This window comes from Styela clava, chromosome 1 (genome assembly GCF_964204865.1).
Source record: "Styela clava chromosome 1, kaStyClav1.hap1.2, whole genome shotgun sequence".
In the NCBI taxonomy this organism is placed as follows: domain Eukaryota; kingdom Metazoa; phylum Chordata; class Ascidiacea; order Stolidobranchia; family Styelidae; genus Styela; species Styela clava.
Window position 1 is genome coordinate 19,539,885 of NC_135250.1, and position 19,072 is coordinate 19,558,956.

At 33.2% G+C, this 19,072-nt stretch overlaps 42 non-coding genes and 1 pseudogene across 42 annotated transcripts; all 43 read right to left on the reverse strand.

Moving 5' to 3' along the window:
* Positions 1–236: 236 nt before the first annotated feature.
* On the reverse strand, positions 237–343 carry LOC144429848 (U6 spliceosomal RNA). Its single transcript, XR_013479104.1, has one exon. It is a non-coding gene; the product is annotated as a U6 spliceosomal RNA (small nuclear RNA).
* A 333-nt stretch (positions 344–676) lies between these two features.
* On the reverse strand, positions 677–783 carry LOC144429892 (U6 spliceosomal RNA). The gene has a single exon (XR_013479145.1). It is a non-coding gene; the product is annotated as a U6 spliceosomal RNA (small nuclear RNA).
* A 333-nt stretch (positions 784–1,116) lies between these two features.
* On the reverse strand, positions 1,117–1,223 carry LOC144430385 (U6 spliceosomal RNA). The gene has a single exon (XR_013479511.1). It is a non-coding gene; the product is annotated as a U6 spliceosomal RNA (small nuclear RNA).
* Positions 1,224–1,556: 333 nt separating this feature from the next.
* LOC144429732 (U6 spliceosomal RNA) lies at positions 1,557–1,663 on the reverse strand. Its single transcript, XR_013479047.1, has one exon. It is a non-coding gene; the product is annotated as a U6 spliceosomal RNA (small nuclear RNA).
* A 333-nt stretch (positions 1,664–1,996) lies between these two features.
* On the reverse strand, positions 1,997–2,103 carry LOC144429652 (U6 spliceosomal RNA). The gene has a single exon (XR_013478953.1). It is a non-coding gene; the product is annotated as a U6 spliceosomal RNA (small nuclear RNA).
* A 333-nt stretch (positions 2,104–2,436) lies between these two features.
* Positions 2,437–2,543, reverse strand: LOC144429974 (U6 spliceosomal RNA). The gene has a single exon (XR_013479214.1). It is a non-coding gene; the product is annotated as a U6 spliceosomal RNA (small nuclear RNA).
* A 333-nt stretch (positions 2,544–2,876) lies between these two features.
* On the reverse strand, positions 2,877–2,983 carry LOC144429627 (U6 spliceosomal RNA). Its single transcript, XR_013478924.1, has one exon. It is a non-coding gene; the product is annotated as a U6 spliceosomal RNA (small nuclear RNA).
* A 333-nt stretch (positions 2,984–3,316) lies between these two features.
* Positions 3,317–3,423, reverse strand: LOC144430489 (U6 spliceosomal RNA). The gene has a single exon (XR_013479564.1). It is a non-coding gene; the product is annotated as a U6 spliceosomal RNA (small nuclear RNA).
* A 333-nt stretch (positions 3,424–3,756) lies between these two features.
* On the reverse strand, positions 3,757–3,863 carry LOC144430596 (U6 spliceosomal RNA). Its single transcript, XR_013479621.1, has one exon. It is a non-coding gene; the product is annotated as a U6 spliceosomal RNA (small nuclear RNA).
* A 333-nt stretch (positions 3,864–4,196) lies between these two features.
* LOC144429984 (U6 spliceosomal RNA) lies at positions 4,197–4,303 on the reverse strand. The gene has a single exon (XR_013479229.1). It is a non-coding gene; the product is annotated as a U6 spliceosomal RNA (small nuclear RNA).
* A 334-nt stretch (positions 4,304–4,637) lies between these two features.
* LOC144430386 (U6 spliceosomal RNA) lies at positions 4,638–4,744 on the reverse strand. The gene has a single exon (XR_013479514.1). It is a non-coding gene; the product is annotated as a U6 spliceosomal RNA (small nuclear RNA).
* A 333-nt stretch (positions 4,745–5,077) lies between these two features.
* Positions 5,078–5,184, reverse strand: LOC144429734 (U6 spliceosomal RNA). The gene has a single exon (XR_013479048.1). It is a non-coding gene; the product is annotated as a U6 spliceosomal RNA (small nuclear RNA).
* A 333-nt stretch (positions 5,185–5,517) lies between these two features.
* Positions 5,518–5,624, reverse strand: LOC144429747 (U6 spliceosomal RNA). Its single transcript, XR_013479059.1, has one exon. It is a non-coding gene; the product is annotated as a U6 spliceosomal RNA (small nuclear RNA).
* Positions 5,625–5,962: 338 nt separating this feature from the next.
* LOC144430216 (U6 spliceosomal RNA) lies at positions 5,963–6,069 on the reverse strand. Its single transcript, XR_013479377.1, has one exon. It is a non-coding gene; the product is annotated as a U6 spliceosomal RNA (small nuclear RNA).
* Positions 6,070–6,402: 333 nt separating this feature from the next.
* Positions 6,403–6,513, reverse strand: LOC144429867 (U6 spliceosomal RNA). The gene has a single exon (XR_013479126.1). It is a non-coding gene; the product is annotated as a U6 spliceosomal RNA (small nuclear RNA).
* A 322-nt stretch (positions 6,514–6,835) lies between these two features.
* On the reverse strand, positions 6,836–6,942 carry LOC144430475 (U6 spliceosomal RNA). The gene has a single exon (XR_013479555.1). It is a non-coding gene; the product is annotated as a U6 spliceosomal RNA (small nuclear RNA).
* A 333-nt stretch (positions 6,943–7,275) lies between these two features.
* LOC144429743 (U6 spliceosomal RNA) lies at positions 7,276–7,382 on the reverse strand. The gene has a single exon (XR_013479056.1). It is a non-coding gene; the product is annotated as a U6 spliceosomal RNA (small nuclear RNA).
* A 333-nt stretch (positions 7,383–7,715) lies between these two features.
* LOC144429759 (U6 spliceosomal RNA) lies at positions 7,716–7,822 on the reverse strand. Its single transcript, XR_013479063.1, has one exon. It is a non-coding gene; the product is annotated as a U6 spliceosomal RNA (small nuclear RNA).
* Positions 7,823–8,155: 333 nt separating this feature from the next.
* LOC144430499 (U6 spliceosomal RNA) lies at positions 8,156–8,262 on the reverse strand. The gene has a single exon (XR_013479573.1). It is a non-coding gene; the product is annotated as a U6 spliceosomal RNA (small nuclear RNA).
* Positions 8,263–8,595: 333 nt separating this feature from the next.
* On the reverse strand, positions 8,596–8,702 carry LOC144430604 (U6 spliceosomal RNA). Its single transcript, XR_013479622.1, has one exon. It is a non-coding gene; the product is annotated as a U6 spliceosomal RNA (small nuclear RNA).
* A 333-nt stretch (positions 8,703–9,035) lies between these two features.
* LOC144429986 (U6 spliceosomal RNA) lies at positions 9,036–9,142 on the reverse strand. The gene has a single exon (XR_013479233.1). It is a non-coding gene; the product is annotated as a U6 spliceosomal RNA (small nuclear RNA).
* A 333-nt stretch (positions 9,143–9,475) lies between these two features.
* Positions 9,476–9,582, reverse strand: LOC144429638 (U6 spliceosomal RNA). Its single transcript, XR_013478937.1, has one exon. It is a non-coding gene; the product is annotated as a U6 spliceosomal RNA (small nuclear RNA).
* A 333-nt stretch (positions 9,583–9,915) lies between these two features.
* Positions 9,916–10,022, reverse strand: LOC144430501 (U6 spliceosomal RNA). Its single transcript, XR_013479576.1, has one exon. It is a non-coding gene; the product is annotated as a U6 spliceosomal RNA (small nuclear RNA).
* Positions 10,023–10,355: 333 nt separating this feature from the next.
* LOC144429628 (U6 spliceosomal RNA) lies at positions 10,356–10,462 on the reverse strand. Its single transcript, XR_013478925.1, has one exon. It is a non-coding gene; the product is annotated as a U6 spliceosomal RNA (small nuclear RNA).
* A 333-nt stretch (positions 10,463–10,795) lies between these two features.
* LOC144429587 (U6 spliceosomal RNA) lies at positions 10,796–10,902 on the reverse strand. Its single transcript, XR_013478884.1, has one exon. It is a non-coding gene; the product is annotated as a U6 spliceosomal RNA (small nuclear RNA).
* Positions 10,903–11,235: 333 nt separating this feature from the next.
* On the reverse strand, positions 11,236–11,342 carry LOC144429850 (U6 spliceosomal RNA). Its single transcript, XR_013479105.1, has one exon. It is a non-coding gene; the product is annotated as a U6 spliceosomal RNA (small nuclear RNA).
* Positions 11,343–11,675: 333 nt separating this feature from the next.
* Positions 11,676–11,782, reverse strand: LOC144429695 (U6 spliceosomal RNA). Its single transcript, XR_013478995.1, has one exon. It is a non-coding gene; the product is annotated as a U6 spliceosomal RNA (small nuclear RNA).
* Positions 11,783–12,115: 333 nt separating this feature from the next.
* LOC144429942 (U6 spliceosomal RNA) lies at positions 12,116–12,222 on the reverse strand. Its single transcript, XR_013479191.1, has one exon. It is a non-coding gene; the product is annotated as a U6 spliceosomal RNA (small nuclear RNA).
* Positions 12,223–12,555: 333 nt separating this feature from the next.
* On the reverse strand, positions 12,556–12,662 carry LOC144429640 (U6 spliceosomal RNA). The gene has a single exon (XR_013478939.1). It is a non-coding gene; the product is annotated as a U6 spliceosomal RNA (small nuclear RNA).
* A 333-nt stretch (positions 12,663–12,995) lies between these two features.
* On the reverse strand, positions 12,996–13,102 carry LOC144430497 (U6 spliceosomal RNA). The gene has a single exon (XR_013479571.1). It is a non-coding gene; the product is annotated as a U6 spliceosomal RNA (small nuclear RNA).
* A 333-nt stretch (positions 13,103–13,435) lies between these two features.
* LOC144429589 (U6 spliceosomal RNA) lies at positions 13,436–13,542 on the reverse strand. The gene has a single exon (XR_013478886.1). It is a non-coding gene; the product is annotated as a U6 spliceosomal RNA (small nuclear RNA).
* A 333-nt stretch (positions 13,543–13,875) lies between these two features.
* On the reverse strand, positions 13,876–13,982 carry LOC144430610 (U6 spliceosomal RNA). The gene has a single exon (XR_013479625.1). It is a non-coding gene; the product is annotated as a U6 spliceosomal RNA (small nuclear RNA).
* Positions 13,983–14,315: 333 nt separating this feature from the next.
* Positions 14,316–14,422, reverse strand: LOC144429735 (U6 spliceosomal RNA). Its single transcript, XR_013479049.1, has one exon. It is a non-coding gene; the product is annotated as a U6 spliceosomal RNA (small nuclear RNA).
* Positions 14,423–14,755: 333 nt separating this feature from the next.
* On the reverse strand, positions 14,756–14,864 carry LOC144429612 (U6 spliceosomal RNA). Its single transcript, XR_013478907.1, has one exon. It is a non-coding gene; the product is annotated as a U6 spliceosomal RNA (small nuclear RNA).
* A 332-nt stretch (positions 14,865–15,196) lies between these two features.
* On the reverse strand, positions 15,197–15,303 carry LOC144429854 (U6 spliceosomal RNA). The gene has a single exon (XR_013479107.1). It is a non-coding gene; the product is annotated as a U6 spliceosomal RNA (small nuclear RNA).
* A 333-nt stretch (positions 15,304–15,636) lies between these two features.
* LOC144429899 (U6 spliceosomal RNA) lies at positions 15,637–15,743 on the reverse strand. The gene has a single exon (XR_013479150.1). It is a non-coding gene; the product is annotated as a U6 spliceosomal RNA (small nuclear RNA).
* Positions 15,744–16,076: 333 nt separating this feature from the next.
* LOC144429629 (U6 spliceosomal RNA) lies at positions 16,077–16,183 on the reverse strand. The gene has a single exon (XR_013478927.1). It is a non-coding gene; the product is annotated as a U6 spliceosomal RNA (small nuclear RNA).
* Positions 16,184–16,516: 333 nt separating this feature from the next.
* LOC144429945 (U6 spliceosomal RNA) lies at positions 16,517–16,623 on the reverse strand. The gene has a single exon (XR_013479193.1). It is a non-coding gene; the product is annotated as a U6 spliceosomal RNA (small nuclear RNA).
* Positions 16,624–16,956: 333 nt separating this feature from the next.
* Positions 16,957–17,063, reverse strand: LOC144429642 (U6 spliceosomal RNA). Its single transcript, XR_013478941.1, has one exon. It is a non-coding gene; the product is annotated as a U6 spliceosomal RNA (small nuclear RNA).
* Positions 17,064–17,396: 333 nt separating this feature from the next.
* LOC144430508 (U6 spliceosomal RNA) lies at positions 17,397–17,503 on the reverse strand. Its single transcript, XR_013479579.1, has one exon. It is a non-coding gene; the product is annotated as a U6 spliceosomal RNA (small nuclear RNA).
* A 333-nt stretch (positions 17,504–17,836) lies between these two features.
* LOC144429683 (U6 spliceosomal RNA) lies at positions 17,837–17,936 on the reverse strand (annotated as a pseudogene).
* A 328-nt stretch (positions 17,937–18,264) lies between these two features.
* LOC144429602 (U6 spliceosomal RNA) lies at positions 18,265–18,373 on the reverse strand. Its single transcript, XR_013478898.1, has one exon. It is a non-coding gene; the product is annotated as a U6 spliceosomal RNA (small nuclear RNA).
* A 332-nt stretch (positions 18,374–18,705) lies between these two features.
* On the reverse strand, positions 18,706–18,809 carry LOC144429780 (U6 spliceosomal RNA). The gene has a single exon (XR_013479074.1). It is a non-coding gene; the product is annotated as a U6 spliceosomal RNA (small nuclear RNA).
* Between the last annotated feature and the right edge of the window lie 263 nt (positions 18,810–19,072).

The window sequence follows — 19,072 nt, forward strand, 5'->3', positions numbered from 1 at the left end:
AAATTACCATTGGTTGAAGGTATTTAATTTAAATACGATATGTCTGTTTAAGAGGTGAAACAAACCGTAATATATAATATCACCATTGATTGATAGTTTATAACTTAGACTTTTCACTCATCGATTCATACTTTTTAGACAAATAGTCAAATTAACTGGTTTAATTGAACAGAGATTGAACTGTTAGTAATATCCCACTTTTTTCCTGAAATTTAGTGAAATTAGAGATTTCCCACAAAAAAGAGGAGCGCTTCACGATTGTGCGTGTCATCCTTGCGCAGGGGACATGCTAATCTTCTCTGTATCGCTCAATTTTTTTCATATGTACACTCGAAAGTAGTACACTCCACACACTCCGAGTGGTCGTATATGTACGTAGTAATTAGAAGTCAAATATCTATTATGTTGGCTGTATAAGTAGTAGCAAAATGTTTTCTCCGAAATTACCATTGGTTGAAGGTATTTAATTTAAATAAGATATGTCTGTTTAAGAGGAGAAACAAACCGTTATATATGATATTACCATTGATTGAAAGTTTATAACTTGGAATTTTCACTCATCGATTCATACTTTTTAGACAAATAGTCAAATTAACTGGTTTAATTGAACAGAGATTGAACTGTTCGTAATATTCCACTTTTTTCCTGAAATTGAGTGAAATTAGAGATTTCCCATAAAAAAGAGAAACGCTTCACGACTGTGCGTGTCATCCTTTCGCAGGGGACATGCTAATCTTCTCTGTATCGCTCAAATTTTTTCATATGTACACTCGAAAGTAGTACACTCCACACACTCCCAGTGGTCGTATATGTACGTAGTAATTAGAAGTCAAATATCTATTATGGTGGCTGTAATAATAGTAGCAAAATGTTTCCTCCGAAATGACCATTGGTTGAAGGTATTTAATTTAAATACGATATGTCTGTTCAAGAGGAGAAACAAACCGGTATTTATGATATTACCATCGATTGAAAGTTTATAATTTGGGCTTTTTACTCTTCAATTCCTACTTTTTGGACGAATACTCGAATTCACTCGTGTAATTATACAGAGATTTAACTCTTAGTAATATTCCACTTTTTTCCTGAAATTGAGTGAAATTAGAGATTTCCCACAAAATAGAGGAACGCTTCACGATTGTGCGTGTCATCCTTGCCCTGGGGCCATGCTAATCTTCCCTGTACTGTTCCATTTTTTCCATAAGTACACTCGAAAGTAGTACACTACACACACTCCCAGTGGTCGTATATGTACGTAGTAATTAGAAGTCAGATATCTATTATGGTGGCTGTACTAGTAGTAGCAAAATATTTCCTCCGAAATGACCATTGGTTGAAGGTATTTTATTTAAATACGATATGTCTGTTTAAGAGGAGAAACAAACCGTTATATATGATATTACCATCGCTTGAAAGTTTATAACTTGGAATTTTCACTCATCGATTCATACTTTTTAGAGAAATAGTCAAATTACCTGGTTTAATTGAACAGAGATTGAACTGTTAGTAATATTCCACTTTTTTCCTGAAATTGAGTGAAATTAGGGATTTCTCACAAAACAGAGGAACGCTTCACGATTGTGCGTGTCATCCTTGCGCAGGGGCCATGCTAATCTTCTCTGTATCGCTCAAATTTTTTCATATGTACACTCGAAAGTAGTACACCCCACACACTCCCAGTGGTCGTATATGTACGTAGTAATTAGACGTCAAATATCTATTATGATGGCTGTAATAGTAGTAGCAAAATGTTTTCTCCGAAATTACCATTGGCTGAAGGTATTTAATTTAAATAAGATATGTCTGTTTAAGAGGAGAAACAAACCGTTATATATGATATTACCATTGATTGAAAGTTTATAACTTAGACTTTTCACTCATCGATTCATACTTTTTAGACAAATAGTCAAATTAACTGGTTTAATAGAACAGAGTTTGAACTGTTAATAATATTTCACTTTTTTCGTAAAATTTATTAAAATTAGAGATTTCCCAAAAAATAGAGGAACGCTTCACGATTGTGCGTGTCATCCTTGCGCAGGGGCCAGGCTAATCTTCTCTGTATCGTTCCAATTTTTTCATATGTACACTCGAAAGTAGTACACTACACAAACTCCCAGTGGTCGTATATGTACGTAGTAATTAGAAGTCAAATATCTATTATGGTGGCTGTAATAGTAGTAGCAAAATATTTCCTCCGAAATGACCATTGGTTTAAGGTATTTAATTTAAATACGATATGTCTGTTTAAGAGGAGAAACAAACCGTTATGTATGATATTACCATCGATTGAAAGTTTATAACTTGGAATTTTCTCTCATCGATTCATACTTTCTAGACAAATAGTCAAATTAACTGGTTTAATTGAATAGAGATTGAACTGTTAGTAATATTCCACTTTTTTCCTGAAATTGAGTGAAATTAGAGATTTCCCACAAAAAAGAGGAGCGCTTCACGATTGTGCGTGTCATCTTTGCGCAGGGGACATGCTAATCTTCTCTGTATCGCTCAATTTTTTTCATATGTACACTCGAAAGTAGTACACTCCACACACTCCGAGTGGTCGTATATGTACGTAGTAATTAAAAGTCAAATATCTATTATGGTGGCTGTAATAGTAGTAGCAAAATGTTTCCACCGAAATTACCATTGGTTGAAGGTATTTAATTTAAATACGATATGTCTGTTTAAGAAGAGAAACAAACCGTAATATATAATATTACAATTGATTGAAAGTTTATAACTTAGACTTTTCACTCATCGATTCATACTTTTCAGACAAATAGTCAAATTAACTGGTTTAATTGAACAGAGTTTGAACTGTTAATAATATTTCACTTTTTTCGTAAAATTTAATAAAATTAGAGATTTTCCAAAAAATAGAGGAACGCTTCACGATTGTGCGTGTCATACTTGCGCAGGGGCCATGCTAATCTTCTCTGTATCGTTCCAATTTTTTCATATGTACACTCGAAAGTAGTACACTTCACATACTCCAAGTGGTCGTATATGTACGTAGTAATTAGAAGTTAAATATCTATTATGGTGGCTGTAATAGTAGTAGCAAAATGTTTCCTCCGAAATGACCATTGGTTGAAGGTATTTAATTTAAATACGATATGTCTGTTTAAGAGGAGAAACAAACCGGTATATATGATATTACCATCGATTGAAAGTTTATATTTTGGGCTTTTTACTCATCAATTCATACTTTTTGGACAAATAGTCGAATTCACTGCTGTAATTAAACAGAGATTGAACTTTTAGTAATATTCCACTTTTTTCCTGAAATTGAGTGAAATTAGAGATTTCCCACAAAATAGAGGAACGCTTCACGATTGTGCGTGCCATCCTTACCCAGGGGCCATTCTAATCTTCCATGTATCGTTCCATTTTTTTCATAAGTACACTCGAAATTAGTACACTCCACACACTCCCAGTAGTCGTATATGTACGTAGAAATTAGAAGTCAAATATCTATTATGGTGGCTGTAATAGTAGTAGCAAAATGTTACCTCCGAAATGACCATTGGTTGAAGGTATTTAATTTAAATACGATATGTCTGTTTAAGAGGAGAAACAAACCGTTATATATGATATTACCATCGCTTGAAAGTTTATAACTTGGAATTTTCACTCATCGATTCATACTTTTTAGAGAAATAGTCAAATTAACTGGTTTAATTGAACAGAGATTGAACTGTTAGTAATATTCCACTTTTTTCGTAAAATTTATTAAAATTAGAGATTTCCCACAAAATAGAGGAACGCTTCACGATTGTGCGTGTCATCCTTGCGCAGGGGCCATGCTAATCTTCTCTGTATCGTTCCAATTTTTTCATATGTACACTCGAAAGTAGTACACTACACACACTCCCAGTGGTCGTATATGTACGTAGTAATTAGAAGTCAAATATCTATTTTGGTGGCTGTAATAGTAGTAGCAAAATATTTCCTCCGAAATGACCATTGGTATAAGGTATTTAATTTAAATACGATATGTCTGTTTAAGAGGAGAAACAAACCGTTATATATGATATTACCATCGATTGAAAGTTTATAACTTGGAATTTTCACTCATCGATTCATACTTTTTAGAGAAATAGTCAAATTAACTGGTTTAATTGAACAGAGATTGAACTGTTAGTAATATTCCACTTTTTTCGTAAAATTTATTAAAATTAGAGATTTCCCACAAAATAGAGAAACGCTTCACGACTGTGCGTGTCATCCTTTCGCAGGGGACATGCTAATCTTCTCTGTATCGCTCAAATTTTTTCATATGTACACTCGAAAGTAGTACACTCCACACACTCCCAGTGGTCGTATATGTACGTAGTAATTAGAAGTCAAATATCTATTATGGTGGCTGTAATAATAGTAGCAAAATGTTTTACTCCGAAATGACCATTGGTTGAAGGTATTTAATTTAAATACGATATGTCTGTTTAAGAGGAGAAACAAACCGGTATTTATGATATTACCATCGATTGAAAGTTTATAATTTGGGCTTTTTACTCATCAATTCCTACTTTTTGGACGAATACTCGAATTCACTGGTGTAATTATACAGAGATTTAACTCTTAGTAATATTCCACTTTTTTCCTGAAATTGAGTGAAATTAGAGATTTCCCACAAAATAGAGGAACGCTTCACGATTGTGCGTGTCATCCTTGCCCTGGGGCCATGCTAATCTTCCCTGTACTGTTCCATTTTTTCCATAAGTACACTCGAAAGTAGTACACTACACACACTCCCAGTGGTCGTATATGTACGTAGTAATTAGAAGTCAGATATCTATTATGGTGGCTGTACTAGTAGTAGCAAAATATTTCCTCCGAAATGACCATTGGTTGAAGGTATTTTATTTAAATACGATATGTCTGTTTAAGAGGAGAAACAAACCGTTATATATGATATTACCATCGATTGAAAGTTTATAACTTGGAATTTTCACTCATCGATTCATACTTTTTAGACAAATAGTCAAATTAACTGGTTTAATAGAACAGAGATTGAACTGTTAGTAATATTCCACTTTTTTCCTGAAATTGAGTGAAATTAGGGATTTCTCACAAAACAGAGGAACGCTTCACGATTGTGCGTGTCATCCTTGCGCAGGGGCCATGCTAATCTTCTCTGTATCGCTCAAATTTTTTCATATGTACACTCGAAAGTAGTACACTCCACACACTACCAGTGGTCGTATATGTACGTAGTAATTAGAAGTCAAATATCTATTATGATGGCTGTAATAGTAGTAGCAAAATGTTTTCTCCGAAATTACCATTGGCTGAAGGTATTCAATTTAAATAAGATATGTCTGTTTAAGAGGAGAAACAAACCGTTATATATGATATTACCATTGATTGAAAGTTTATAACTTAGACTTTTCACTCATCGATTCATACTTTTTAGACAAATAGTCAAATTAACTGGTTTAATAGAACAGAGTTTGAACTGTTAATAATATTTCACTTTTTTCGTAAAATTTATTAAAATTAGAGATTTCCCAAAAAATAGAGGAACGCTTCACGATTGTGCGTGTCATCCTTGCGTAGGGGCCATGCTAATCTTTTCTGTATCGTTCCAATTTTTTCATATGTACACTCGAAAGTAGTACACTACACACACTCCCAGTGGTCGTATATGTACGTAGTAAGTAATTAGAAGTCAGATATCTATTATGGTGGCTGTACTAGTAGTAGCAAAATATTTCCTCCGAAATGACCATTGGTTCAAGGTATTTAATTTGAATACGATATGTCTGTTTAAGAGGAGAAACAAACCGTTATATATGATATTACCATCGATTGAAAGTTTATAACTTGGAATTTTCACTCATCGATTCATACTTTTTAGACAAATAGTCAATTTAACTGGTTTAATTGAACAGAGATTGAACTGTTAGTAATATTCCACTTTTTTCCTGAAATTGAGTGAAATTAGAGATTTCTCACAAAAAAAGAGGAGCGCTTCACGATTGTGCGTGTCATCCTTTCGCAGAGGACATGCTAATCTTCTCTGTATCGCTCAATTTTTTTCATATGTACACTCGAAAGTAGTACACTCCACACACTCCGAGTGGTCGTATATGTACGTAGTAATTAGAAGTCAAATATCTATTATGGTGGCTGTAATAGTAGTAGCAAAATGTTTCCACCGAAATTACCATTGGTTGAAGGTATTTAATTTAAATACGATATGTCTGTTTAAGAGGTGAAACAAACCGTAATATATAATATCACCATTGATTGATAGTTTATAACTTAGACTTTTCACTCATCGATTCACACTTTTTAGACAAATAGTCAAATTAACTGGTTTAATTGAACAGAGTTTGAACTGTTAATAATATTTCACTTTTTTCGTAAAATTTATTAAAATTAGAGATTTCCCAAAAAATAGAGGAACGCTTCACGATTGTGTGTGTGTGTCATCCTTGCGCAGGGGCCATGCTAATCTTCTCTGTATCGTTCCAATTTTTTCATATGTACACTCGAAAGTAGTACACTTCACATACTCCCAGTGGTCGTATATGTACGTAGTAATTAGAAGTTAAATATCTAGTAATAGTAGTAGCAAAATGTTTCCTCCGAAATGACCATTGGTTGAAGGTATTTAATTTAAATACGATATGTCTGTTTAAGAGGAGAAACAAATCGTTATATATGATATTACCATCGATTGAAAGTTTATAATTTGGGATTTTTACTCATCAATTCATACTTTTTGGACAAATAGTCGAATTCACTGGTGTAATTAAACAGAGATTGAACTTTTAGTAATATTCCACTTTTTTCCTGAAATTGAGTGAAATTAAAGATTTCCCACAAAATAGAGGAACGCTTCACGATTGTGCGTGCCATCCTTACCCAGGGGCCATTCTAATCTTCCATGTATCGTTCCATTTTTTTCATAAGTACACTCGAAAGTAGTACACTCAACACACTCCCAGTGGTCGTATATGTACGTAGAAATTAGAAGTCAAATATCTATTATGGTGGCTGTAATAGTAGTAGCAAAATGTTTCCTCCGAAATGACCATTGGTTGAAGGTATATAATTTAAATACGATATGTCTGTTTAAGAGGAGAAACAAACCGTTATATATGATATTACCATCGATTGAAAGTTTATAACTTGGAATTTTCACTCATCGATTCATACTTTTTAGACAAATAGTCAAATTAACTGGTTTAATAGAACAGAGTTTGAACTGTTAATAATATTTCAATTTTTTCGTAAAGTTCATTAAAATTAGAGATTTCCCAAAAAATAGAGGAACGCTTCACGATTGTGCGTGTCATCCTTGCGCAGGGGCCAGGCTAATCTTCTCTGTGTCGTTCCAATTTTTTCATATGTACACTCGAAAGTAGTACACTACACACACTCCCAGTGGTCGTATATGTACGTAGTAATTAGAAGTCAAATATCTATTATGGTGGCTGTAATAGTAGTAGCAAAATGTTTCCACCGAAATTACCATTGGTTGAAGGTATTTAATTTAAATACGATATGTCTGTTTAAGAGGAGAAACAAACCGTAATATATAATATTACCATTGATTGAAAGTTTATAACTTAGACTTTTCACTCATCGATTCATACTTTTTAGACAAATAGTCAAATTAACTGGTTTAATTGAACAGAGTTTGAACTGTTAATAATATTTCACTTTTTTCGTAAAATTTAATAAAATTAGAGATTTTCCAAAAAATAGAGGAACGCTTCACGATTGTGCGTGTCATCCTCGCGCAGGGGCCATGCTAATCTTCTATGTATCGTTCCAATTTTTTCATATGTACACTCGAAAGTAGTACACTTCACATACTCCCAGTGGTCGTATATGTACGTAGTAATTAGAAGTTAAATATCTATTATGGTGGCTGTAATAGTAGTAGCAAAATGTTTCGTCCGAAATGACCATTGGTTGAAGGTATTTAATTTAAATACGATATGTCTGTTTAAGAGGAGAAACAAACCGGTATATATGATATTACCATCGATTGAAAGTTTATAATTTGGGCTTTTTACTCATCAATTCATACTTTTTGGACAAATAGTCGAATTCACTGGTGTAATTAAACAGAGATTGAACTTTTCGTAATATTCCACTTTTTTCCTGAAATTGAGTGAAATTAGAGATTTCCCACAAAATAGAGGAACGCTTCACGATTGTGCGTGCCATCCTTACCCAGGGGCCATTCTAATCTTCCATGTATCGTTCCATTTTTTTTATAAGTACACTCAAAATTAGTACACTCCACACACTCCCAGTAGTCGTATATGTACGTAGAAATTAGAAGTCAAATATCTATTATGGTGGCTGTAATAGTAGTAGCAAAATGTTTCCTCCGAAATTACCATTGGTTGAAGGTATTTAATTTAAATACGATATGTCTGTATAAGAGGAGAAACAAACCGTTATATATGATATTACCATCGATTGAAAGTTTATAACTTGGAATTTTCACTCATCGATTCATACTTTTTAGAGAAATAGTCAAATTAACTGGTTTAATTGAACAGAGATTGAACTGTTAGTAATATTCCACTTTTTTCGTAAAATTTATTAAAATTAGAGATTTCCCACAAAATAGAGGAACGCTTCACGATTGTGCGTGTCATCCTTGCGCAGGGGCCATGCTAATCTTCTCTGTATCGTTCCAATTTTTTCATATGTACACTCGAAAGTAGTACACTACACACACTCCCAGTGGTCGTATATGTACGTAGTAATTAGAAGTCAAATATCTATTATGGTGGCTGTAATAGTAGTAGCAAAATATTTCCTCCGAAATGACCATTGGTATAAGGTATTTAATTTAAATACGATATGTCTGTTTAAGAGGAGAAACAAACCGTTATATATGATATTACCATCGATTGAAAGTTTATAACTTGGAATTTTCTCTCATCGATTCATACTTTCTAGATAAATAGTCAAATTAACTGGTTTAATTGAACAGAGATTGAACTGTTCGTAATATTCCACTTTTTTCCTGAAATTGAGTGAAATTAGAGATTTCCCACAAAAAAGAGGAGCGCTTCACGATTGTGCGTGTCATCCTTGCGCAGGGGACATGCTAATCTTCTCTGTATCGCCCAATTTTTTTCATATGTACACTCGAAAGTAGTACACTCCACACACTCCGAGTGGTCGTATATGTACGTAGTAATTAGAAGTCGAATATCTATTATGGTGGCTGTAATAGTAGTAGCAAAATGTTTCCACCGAAATTACCATTGGTTGAAGGTATTTAATTTAAATACGATATGTCTGTTTAAGAGGAGAAACAAACCGTAATATATAATATTACCATTGATTGAAAGTTTATAACTTAGACTTTTCACTCATCGATTCATACTTTTTAGACAAATAGTCAAATTAACTGGTTTAATTGAACAGAGTTTGAACTGTTAATAATATTTCACTTTTTTCGTAAAATTTAATAAAATTAGAGATTTTCCAAAAAATAGAGGAACGCTTCACGATTGTGCGTGTCATCCTTGCGCAGGGGCCATGCTAATCTTCTATGTATCGTTCCAATTTTTTCATATGTACACTCGAAAGTAGTACACTTCACATACTCCCAGTGGTCGTATATGTACGTAGTAATTAGAAGTTAAATATCTATTATGGTGGCTGTAATAGTAGTAGCAAAATGTTTCCTCCGAAATGACCATTGGTTGAAGGTATTTAATTTAAATACGATATGTCTGTTTAAGAGGAGAAACAAACCGGTATATATGATATTACCATCGATTGGAAGTTTATAATTTGGGCTTTTTACTCATCAATTCATACTTTTTGGACAAATAGTCGAATTCACTGGTGTAATTAAACAGAGATTGAACTTTTCGTAATATTCCACTTTTTTCCTGAAATTGAGTGAAATTAGAGATTTCCCACAAAATAGAGGAACGCTTCACGATTGTGCGTGCCATCCTTACCCAGGGGCCATTCTAATCTTCCATGTATCGTTCCATTTTTTTTATAAGTACACTCAAAATCAGTACACTCCACACACTCCCAGTAATCGTATATGTACGTAGAAATTAGAAGTCAAATATCTATTATGGTGGCTGTAATAGTAGTAGCAAAATGTTTCATCCGAAATTACCATTGGTTGAAGGTATTTAATTTAAATACGATATGTCTGTTTAAGAGGAGAAACAAACCGTTATATATGATATTACCATCGATTGAAAGTTTATAACTTGGAATTTTCACTCATCGATTCATACTTTTTAGAGAAATAGTCAAATTAACTGGTTTAATTGAACAGAGATTGAACTGTTAGTAATATTCCACTTTTTTCGTAAAATTTATTAAAATTAGAGATTTCCCACAAAATAGAGGAACGCTTCACGATTGTGCGTGTCATCCTTGCGCAGGGGCCATGTTAATCTTCTCTGTATCGTTCCAATTTTTTCATATGTACACTCGAAAGTAGTACACTACACACACTCCCAGTGGTCGTATATGTACGTAGTAATTAGAAGTCAAATATCTATTATGGTGGCTGTAATAGTAGTAGCAAAATATTTCCTCCGAAATGACCATTGGTATAAGGTATTTAATTTAAATACGATATGTCTGTTTAAGAGGAGAAACAAACCGTTATATATGATATTACCATCGATTGAAAGTTTATAACTTGGAATTTTCACTCATCGATTCATACTTTTTAGAGAAATAGTCAAATTAACTGGTTTAATTGAACAGAGATTGAACTGTTAGTATTATTCCACTTTTTTCGTCAAATTTATTAAAATTAGAGATTTCCCACAAAATAGAGGAACGCTTCACGATTGTGCGTGTCATCCTTGCGCAGGGGCCTTGCTAATCTTCTCTGTATCGTTCCAATTTTTTCATATGTACACTCGAAAGAAGTACACTACACACACTCCCAGTGGTCTTATATGTACGAAGAAATTAGAAGTCAAATATCTTTTATGGTGGCTGTAATAGTAGTAGCAAAATGTTTCCTCCGAAATGACCATTGGTTTAAGGTATTTAATTTGAATACGATATGTCTGTTTAAGAGGAGAAACAAACCGTTATATATGATATTACCATCGATTGAAAGTTTATAACTTGGAATTTTCACTCATCGATTCATACTTTTTAGACAAATAGTCAAATTAACTGGTTTAATTGAACAGAGATTGAACTGTTAGTAATATTCCACTTTTTTCCTGAAATTTAGTGAAATTAGAGATTTCCCACAAAAAAGAGGAGCGCTTCACGATTGTGCGTGTCATCCTTGCGCAGGGGACATGCTAATCTTCTCTGTATCGCTCAATTTTTTTCATATGTACACTCGAAAGTAGTACACTCCACAAACTCCGAGTGGTCGTATATGTACGTAGTAATTAGAAGTCAAATATCTATTATGTTGGCTGTAATAGTAGTAGCAAAATGTTTTCTCCGAAATTACCATTGGTTGAAGGTATTTAATTTAAATAAGATATGTCTGTTTAAGAGGAGATACAAACCGTTATATATGATATTACCATTGATTGAAAGTTTATATCTTAGACTTTTCACTCATCGATTCATACTTTTTAGACCAATAGTCAAATTAACTGGTTTAATAGAACAGAGTTCGAACTGTTAATAATATTTCAATTTTTTCGTAAAATTTATTAAAATTAGAGATTTCCCAAAAAATAGAGGAAAACTTCACGATTGTGCGTGTCATCCTTGCGCAGGGGCCAGGCTAATCTTCTCTGTGTCGTTCCAATTTTTTCATATGTACACTCGAAAGTAGTACACTACACACACTCCCAGTGGTCGTATATGTACGTAGTAATTAGAAGTCAAATATCTATTATGGTGGCTGTAATAGTAGTAGCAAAATATTTCCTCCGAAATGACCATTGGTTTAAGGTATTTAATTTAAATACGATATGTCGGTTTAAGAGGAGAAACAAACCGTTATATATGATATTACCATCGATTGAAAGTATATAACTTGGAATTTTCTCTCATCGATTCATACTTTCTAGACAAATATTCAAATTAACTGGTTTAATTGAACAGAGATTGAACTGTTAGTAATATTCCACTTTTTTCCTGAAATTTAGTGAAATTAGAGATTTCCCACACAAAAGAGGAGCGCTTCACGATTGTGCGTGTCATCCTTGCGCAGGGGACATGCTAATCTTCTCTGTATCGCTCAATTTTTTTCATATGTACACTCGAAAGTAGTACACTCCACACACTCCGAGTGGTCGTATATGTACGTAGTAATTAGAAGTCAAATATCTATTATGGTGGCTGTAATAGTAGTAGCAAAATCTTTCCACCGAAATTACCATTGGTTGAAGGTATTTAATTTAAATACGATATGTCTGTTTAAGAGGAGAAACAAACCGTAATATATAATATTACCATTGATTAAAAGTTTATAACTTAGACTTTTCACTCATCGATTCATACTTTTTAGACAAATAGTCAAATTAACTGGTTTAATTGAACAGAGTTTGAACTGTTAATAATATTTCACTTTTTTCGTAAAATTTAATAAAATTAGAGATTTTCCAAAAAATAGAGGAACGCTTCACGATTGTGCGTGTCATCCTTGCGCAGGGGCCATGCTAATCTTCTATGTATCGTTCCAATTTTTTCATATGTACACTCGAAAGTAGTACACTTCACATACTCCCAGTTGTCGTATATGTACGTAGTAATTAGAAGTTAAATATCTATTATGGTGGCTGTAATAGTAGTAGCAAAATGTTTCCTCCGAAATGACCATTGGTTGAAGGTATTTAATTTAAATACGATATGTCTGTTTAAGAGGAGAAACAAACCGGTATATATGATATTACCATCGATTGAAAGTTTATAATTTGGGCTTTTTACTCATCAATTCATACTTTTTGGACAAATAGTCGAATTCACTGGTGTAATTAAACAGAGATTGAACTTTTCGTAATATTCCACTTTTTTCCTGAAATTGAGTGAAATTAGAGATTTCCCACAAAATAGAGGAACGCTTCACGATTGTGCGTGCCATCCTTACCCAGGGGCCATTCTAATCTTCCATGTATCGTTCCATTTTTTTCATAAGTACACTCAAAATTAGTACACTCCACACACTCCCAGTAGTCGTATATGTACGTAGAAATTAGAAGTCAAATATCTATTATGGTGGCTGTAATAGTAGTAGCAAAATGTTTCCTCCGAAATTACCATTGGTTGAAGGTATTTAATTTAAATACGATATGTCTGTTTAAGAGGAGAAACAAACCGTTATATATGATATTACCATCGATTGAAAGTTTATAACTTGGAATTTTCACTCATCGATTCATACTTTTTAGAGAAATAGTCAAATTAACTGGTTTAATTGAACAGAGATTGAACTGTTAGTAATATTCCACTTTTTTCGTAAAATTTATTAAAATTAGAGATTTCCCACAAAATAGAGGAACGCTTCACGATTGTGCGTTTCATCCTTGCGCAGGGGCCATGCTAATCTTCTCTGTATCGTTCCAATTTTTTCATATGTACACTCGAAAGTAGTACACTACACACACTCCCAGTGGTCGTATATGTACGTAGTAATTAGAAGTCAAATATCTATTATGGTGGCTGTAATAGTAGTAGCAAAATATTTCCTCCGAAATGACCATTGGTATAAGGTATTTAATTTAAATACGATATGTCTGTTTAAGAGGAGAAACAAACCGTTATATATGATATTACCATCGATTGAAAGTTTATAACTTGGAATTTTCACTCATCGATTCATACTTTTTAGAGAAATAGTCAAATTAACTGGTTTAATTGAACAGAGATTGAACTGTTAGTATTATTCCACTTTTTTCGTCAAATTTATTAAAATTAGAGATTTCCCACAAAATAGAGGAACGCTTCACGATTGTGCGTGTCATCCTTGCGCAGGGGCCATGCTAATCTTCTCTGTATCGTTCCAATTTTTTCATATGTACACTCGAAAGTAGTACACTACACACACTCCCAGTGGTCGTATATGTACGTAGTAATTAGAAGTCAAATATCTATTATGGTGGCTGTAGTAGTAGTAGCAAAATATTTCCTCCGAAATGACCATTGGTTGAAGGTATTTTATTTAAATACGATATGTCTGTTTAAGAGGAGAAACAAACCGTTATATATGATATTACCATCGATTGAAAGTTTATAACTTGGAATTTTCACTCATCGATTCATACTTTTTAGACAAATAGTCAAATTAACTGGTTTAATTGAACAGAGATTGAACTGTTAGTAATATTCCACTTTTTTCCTGAAATTGAGTGAAATTAGAGATTTCTCACAAAACAGAGGAACGCTTCACGATTGTGCGTGTCATCCTTGCGCAGGGGCCATGCTAATCTTCTCTGTATCGCTCAAATTTTTTCATATGTACACTCGAAAGTAGTACACTCCACGCACTCCCAGTGGTCGTATATGTACGTAGTAATTAGAAGTCAAATATCTATTATGATGGCTGTAATAGTAGTAGCAAAATGTTTTCTCCGAAATTACCATTGGTTGGAGGTATTTAATTTAAATAAGATATGTCTGTTTAAGAGGAGAAACAAACCGTTATATATGATATTACCATTGATTGAAAGTTTATAACTTAGACTTTTCACTCATCGATTCATACTTTTTAGACAAATAGTCAAATTAACTGGTTTAATAGAACAGAGTTTGAACTGTAAATAATATTTCACTTTTTTCGTAAAATTTATTAAAATTAGAGATTTCCCAAAAAATAGAGGAACGCTTCACGATTGTGCGTGTCATCCTTGCGCAGGGGCCATGCTAATCTTCTCTGTATTGTTCCAATTTTTTCATATGTTTACTCGAAAGTAGTACACTACACACACTCCCAGTGGTCGTATATGTACGTAGTAATTAGAAGTCAAATATCTATTATGGTGGCTGTAATAGTAGTAGCAAAATATTTCTCCCGAAATGACCATTGGTTTAAGGTATTTAATTTGAATACGATATGTCTGTTTAAGAGGAGAAACAAACCGTTATATATGATATTACCATCGATTGAAAGTTTATAACTTGGAATTTTCACTCATCGATTCATACTTTTTAGACAAATAGTCAAATTAACTGGTTTAATTGAACATTGATTGAACTGTTAGTAATATTCCACTTTTTTCCTGAAATTGAGTGAAATTAGAGATTTCTCACAAAAAAAGAGGAGCGCTTCACGATTGTGCGTGTCATCCTTGCGCAGGGGACATGCTAATCTTCTCTGTATCGCTCAATTTTTTTCATATGTACACTCGAAGGTAGTACACTCCACACACTCCGAGTGGTCGTATATGTACGTAGTAATTAGAAGTCAAATATCTATTATGGTGGCTGTAATAGTAGTAGCAAAATGTTTCCACCGAAATTACCATTGGTTGAAGGTATTTAATTTAAATACGATATGTCTGTTTAAGAGGAGAAACAAACCGTTATATATGATATTACCATCGATTGAAAGTTTATAACTTGGAATTTTCACTCATCGATTCATACTTTTTAGAGAAATAGTCAAATTAACTGGTTTAATTGAACAGAGATTGAACTGTTAGTAATATTCCACTTTTTTCGTAAAATTTATTAAAATTAGAGATTTCCCACAAAATAGAGGAACGCTTCACGATTGTGCGTGTCATCCTTGGGCAGGGGCCATGCTAATATTTTCTGTATCGTTCCAATTTTTTCATATGTACACTCGAAAATAGTACACTACACACACTCCCAGTGGTCGTATATGTACGTAGTAATTAGAAGTCAAATATCTATTATGGTGGCTGTAATAGTAGTAGCAAAATATTTCCTCCGAAATGACCATTGGTATAAGGTATTTAATTTAAATACGATATGTCTGTTTAAGAGGAGAAACAAACCGTTATATATGATATTACCATCGATTGAAAGTTTATAACTTGGAATTTTCACTCATCGATTCATACTTTTTAGAGAAATAGTCAAATTAACTGGTTTAATTGAACCGAGATTGAACTGTTAGTATTATTCCACTTTTTTCGTCAAATTTATTAAAATTAGAGATTTCCCACAAAATAGAGGAACGCTTCACGATTGTGCGTGTCATCCTTGCGCAGGGGCCATTCTAATCTTCTCTGTATCGTTCCAATTTTTTCATATGTACACTCGAAAGTAGTACACTACACACACTCCCAGTGGTCGTATATGTACGTAGTAATTAGAAGTCAAATATCTATTATGGTGGCTGTAATAGTAGTAGCAAAATATTTCCTCCGAAATGACCATTGGTTTAAGGTATTTAATTTAAATACGATATGTCTGTTTAAGAGGAGAAACAAACCGTTATATATGATATTACCATCGATTGAAAGTATATAACTTGGAATTTTCTCTCATCGATTCATACTTTCTAGACAAATAGTCAAATTAACTGGTTTAATTGAACAGAGATTGAACTGTTAGTAATATTCCACTTTTTTCCTGAAATTTAGTGAAATTAGAGATTTCCCACACAAAAGAGGAGCGCTTCACGATTGTGCGTGTCATCCTTGCGCAGGGGACATGCTAATCTTCTCTGTATCGCTCAATTTTTTTCATATGTACACTCGAAAGTAGTACACTCCACACACTCCGAGTGGTCGTATATGTACGTAGTAATTAGAAGTCAAATATCTATTATGGTGGCTGTAATAGTAGTAGCAAAATCTTTCCACCGAAATTACCATTGGTTGAAGGTATTTAATTTAAATACGATATGTCTGTATAAGAGGAGAAACAAACCGTAATATATAATATTACCATTGATTAAAAGTTTATAACTTAGACTTTTCACTCATCGATTCATACTTTTTAGACAAATAGTCAAATTAACTGGTTTAATTGAACATAGTTTGAACTGTTAATAATATTTCACTTTTTTCGTAAAATTTAATAAAATTAGAGATTTTCCAAAAAATAGAGGAACGCTTCACGATTGTGCGTGTCATCCTTGCGCAGGGGCCATGCTAATCTTCTATGTATCGTTCCAATTTTTTCATATGTACACTCGAAAGTAGTACACTTCACATACTCCCACTGGTCGTATATGTACGTAGTAATTAGAAGTTAAATATCTATAATGGTGGCTGTAATAGTAGTAGCAAAATGTTTCCTCCGAAATGACCATTGGTTGAAGGTATTTAATTTAAATACGATATGTCTGTTTAGGAGGAGAAACAAACCGGTATATATGATATTACCATCGATTGAAAGTTTATAATTTGGGCTTTTTACTCATCAATTCATACTTTTTGGACAAATAGTCGAATTCACTGGTGTAATTAAACAGAGATTGAACTTTTCGTGATATTCCACTTTTTTCCTGAAATTGAGTGAAATCAGAGATTTCCCACAAAATAGAGGAACGCTTCACGATTGTGCGTGCCATCCTTACCCAGGGGCCATTCTAATCTTCCATGTATCGTTCCATTTTTTTCATAAGTAAGCTCAAAATTAGTACACTCCACACACTCCCAGTAGTCGTATATGTACGTAGAAATTAGAAGTCAAATATCTATTATGGTGGCTGTAATAGTAGTAGCAAAATGTTTCCTCCGAAATTACCATTGGTTGAAGGTATTTAATTTAAATACGATATGTCTGTTTAAGAGGAGAAACAAACCGTTATATATGATATTACCATCGATTGAAAGTTTATAACTTGGAATTTTCACTCATCGATTCATACTTTTTAGAAAAATAGTCAAATTAACTGGTTTAATTGAACAGAGATTGAACTGTTAGTAATATTCCACTTTTTTCGTAAAATTTATTAAAATTAGAGATTTCCTACAAAATAGAGGAACGCTTCACGATTGTGCGTTTCATCCTTGCGCAGGGGCCATGCTAATCTTCTCTGTATCGTTCCAATTTTTTCGAAAGTAGTACACTACACACACTCCCAGTGGTCGTATATGTACGTAGTAATTAGAAGTCAAATATCTATTATGATGGCTGTAATAGTAGTAGCAAAATGTTTTCTCCGAAATTACCATTGGTTGGAGGTATTTAATTTAAATAAGATATGTCTGTTTAAGAGGAGAAACAAACCGTTATATATGATATTACCATTGATTGAAAGTTTATAACTTAGACTTTTCACTCATCGATTCATACTTTTTAGACAAATAGTCAAATTAACTGGTTTAATAGAACAGAGTTTGAACTGTTAATAATATTTCACTTTTTTCGTAAAATTTATTAAAATTAGAGATTTCCCAAAAAATAGAGGAACGCTTCACGATTGTGCGTGTCATCCTTGCGCAGGGGCCATGCTAATCTTCTCTGTATCGTTCCAATTTTTCCATATGTTTACTCGAAAATAGTACACTACACACACTCCCAGTGGTCGTATATGTACGTAGTAATTAGAAGTCAAATATCTATTATGGTGGCTGTAATAGTAGTAGCAAAATATTTCTCCCGAAATGACCATTGGTTTAAGGTATTTAATTTGAATACGATATGTCTGTTTAAGAGGAGAAACAAACCGTTATATATGATATTACCATCGATTGAAAGTTTATAACTTGGAATTTTCACTCATCGGTTCATACTTTTTAGACAAATAGTCAAATTAACTGGTTTAATTGAACAGAGATTGAACTGTTAGTAATATTCCACTTTTTTCCTGAAATTGAGTGAAATTAGAGATTTCTCACAAAAAAAGAGGAGCGCTTCACGATTGTGCGTGTCATCCTTGCGCAGGGGACATGCTAATCTTCTCTGTATCGCTCAATTTTTTTCATATGTACACTCGAAGGTACTACACTCCACACACTCCGAGTGGTCGTATATGTACGTAGTAATTAGAAGTCAAATATCTATTATGGTGGCTGTAATAGTAGTAGCAAAATGTTTCCACCGAAATTACCATTGGTTGAAGGTATTTAATTTAAATACGATATGTCTGTTTAAGAGGAGAAACAAACCGTTATATATGATATTACCATCGATTGAAAGTTTATAACTTGGAATTTTCACTCATCGATTCATACTTTTTAGAGAAATAGTCAAATTAACTGGTTTA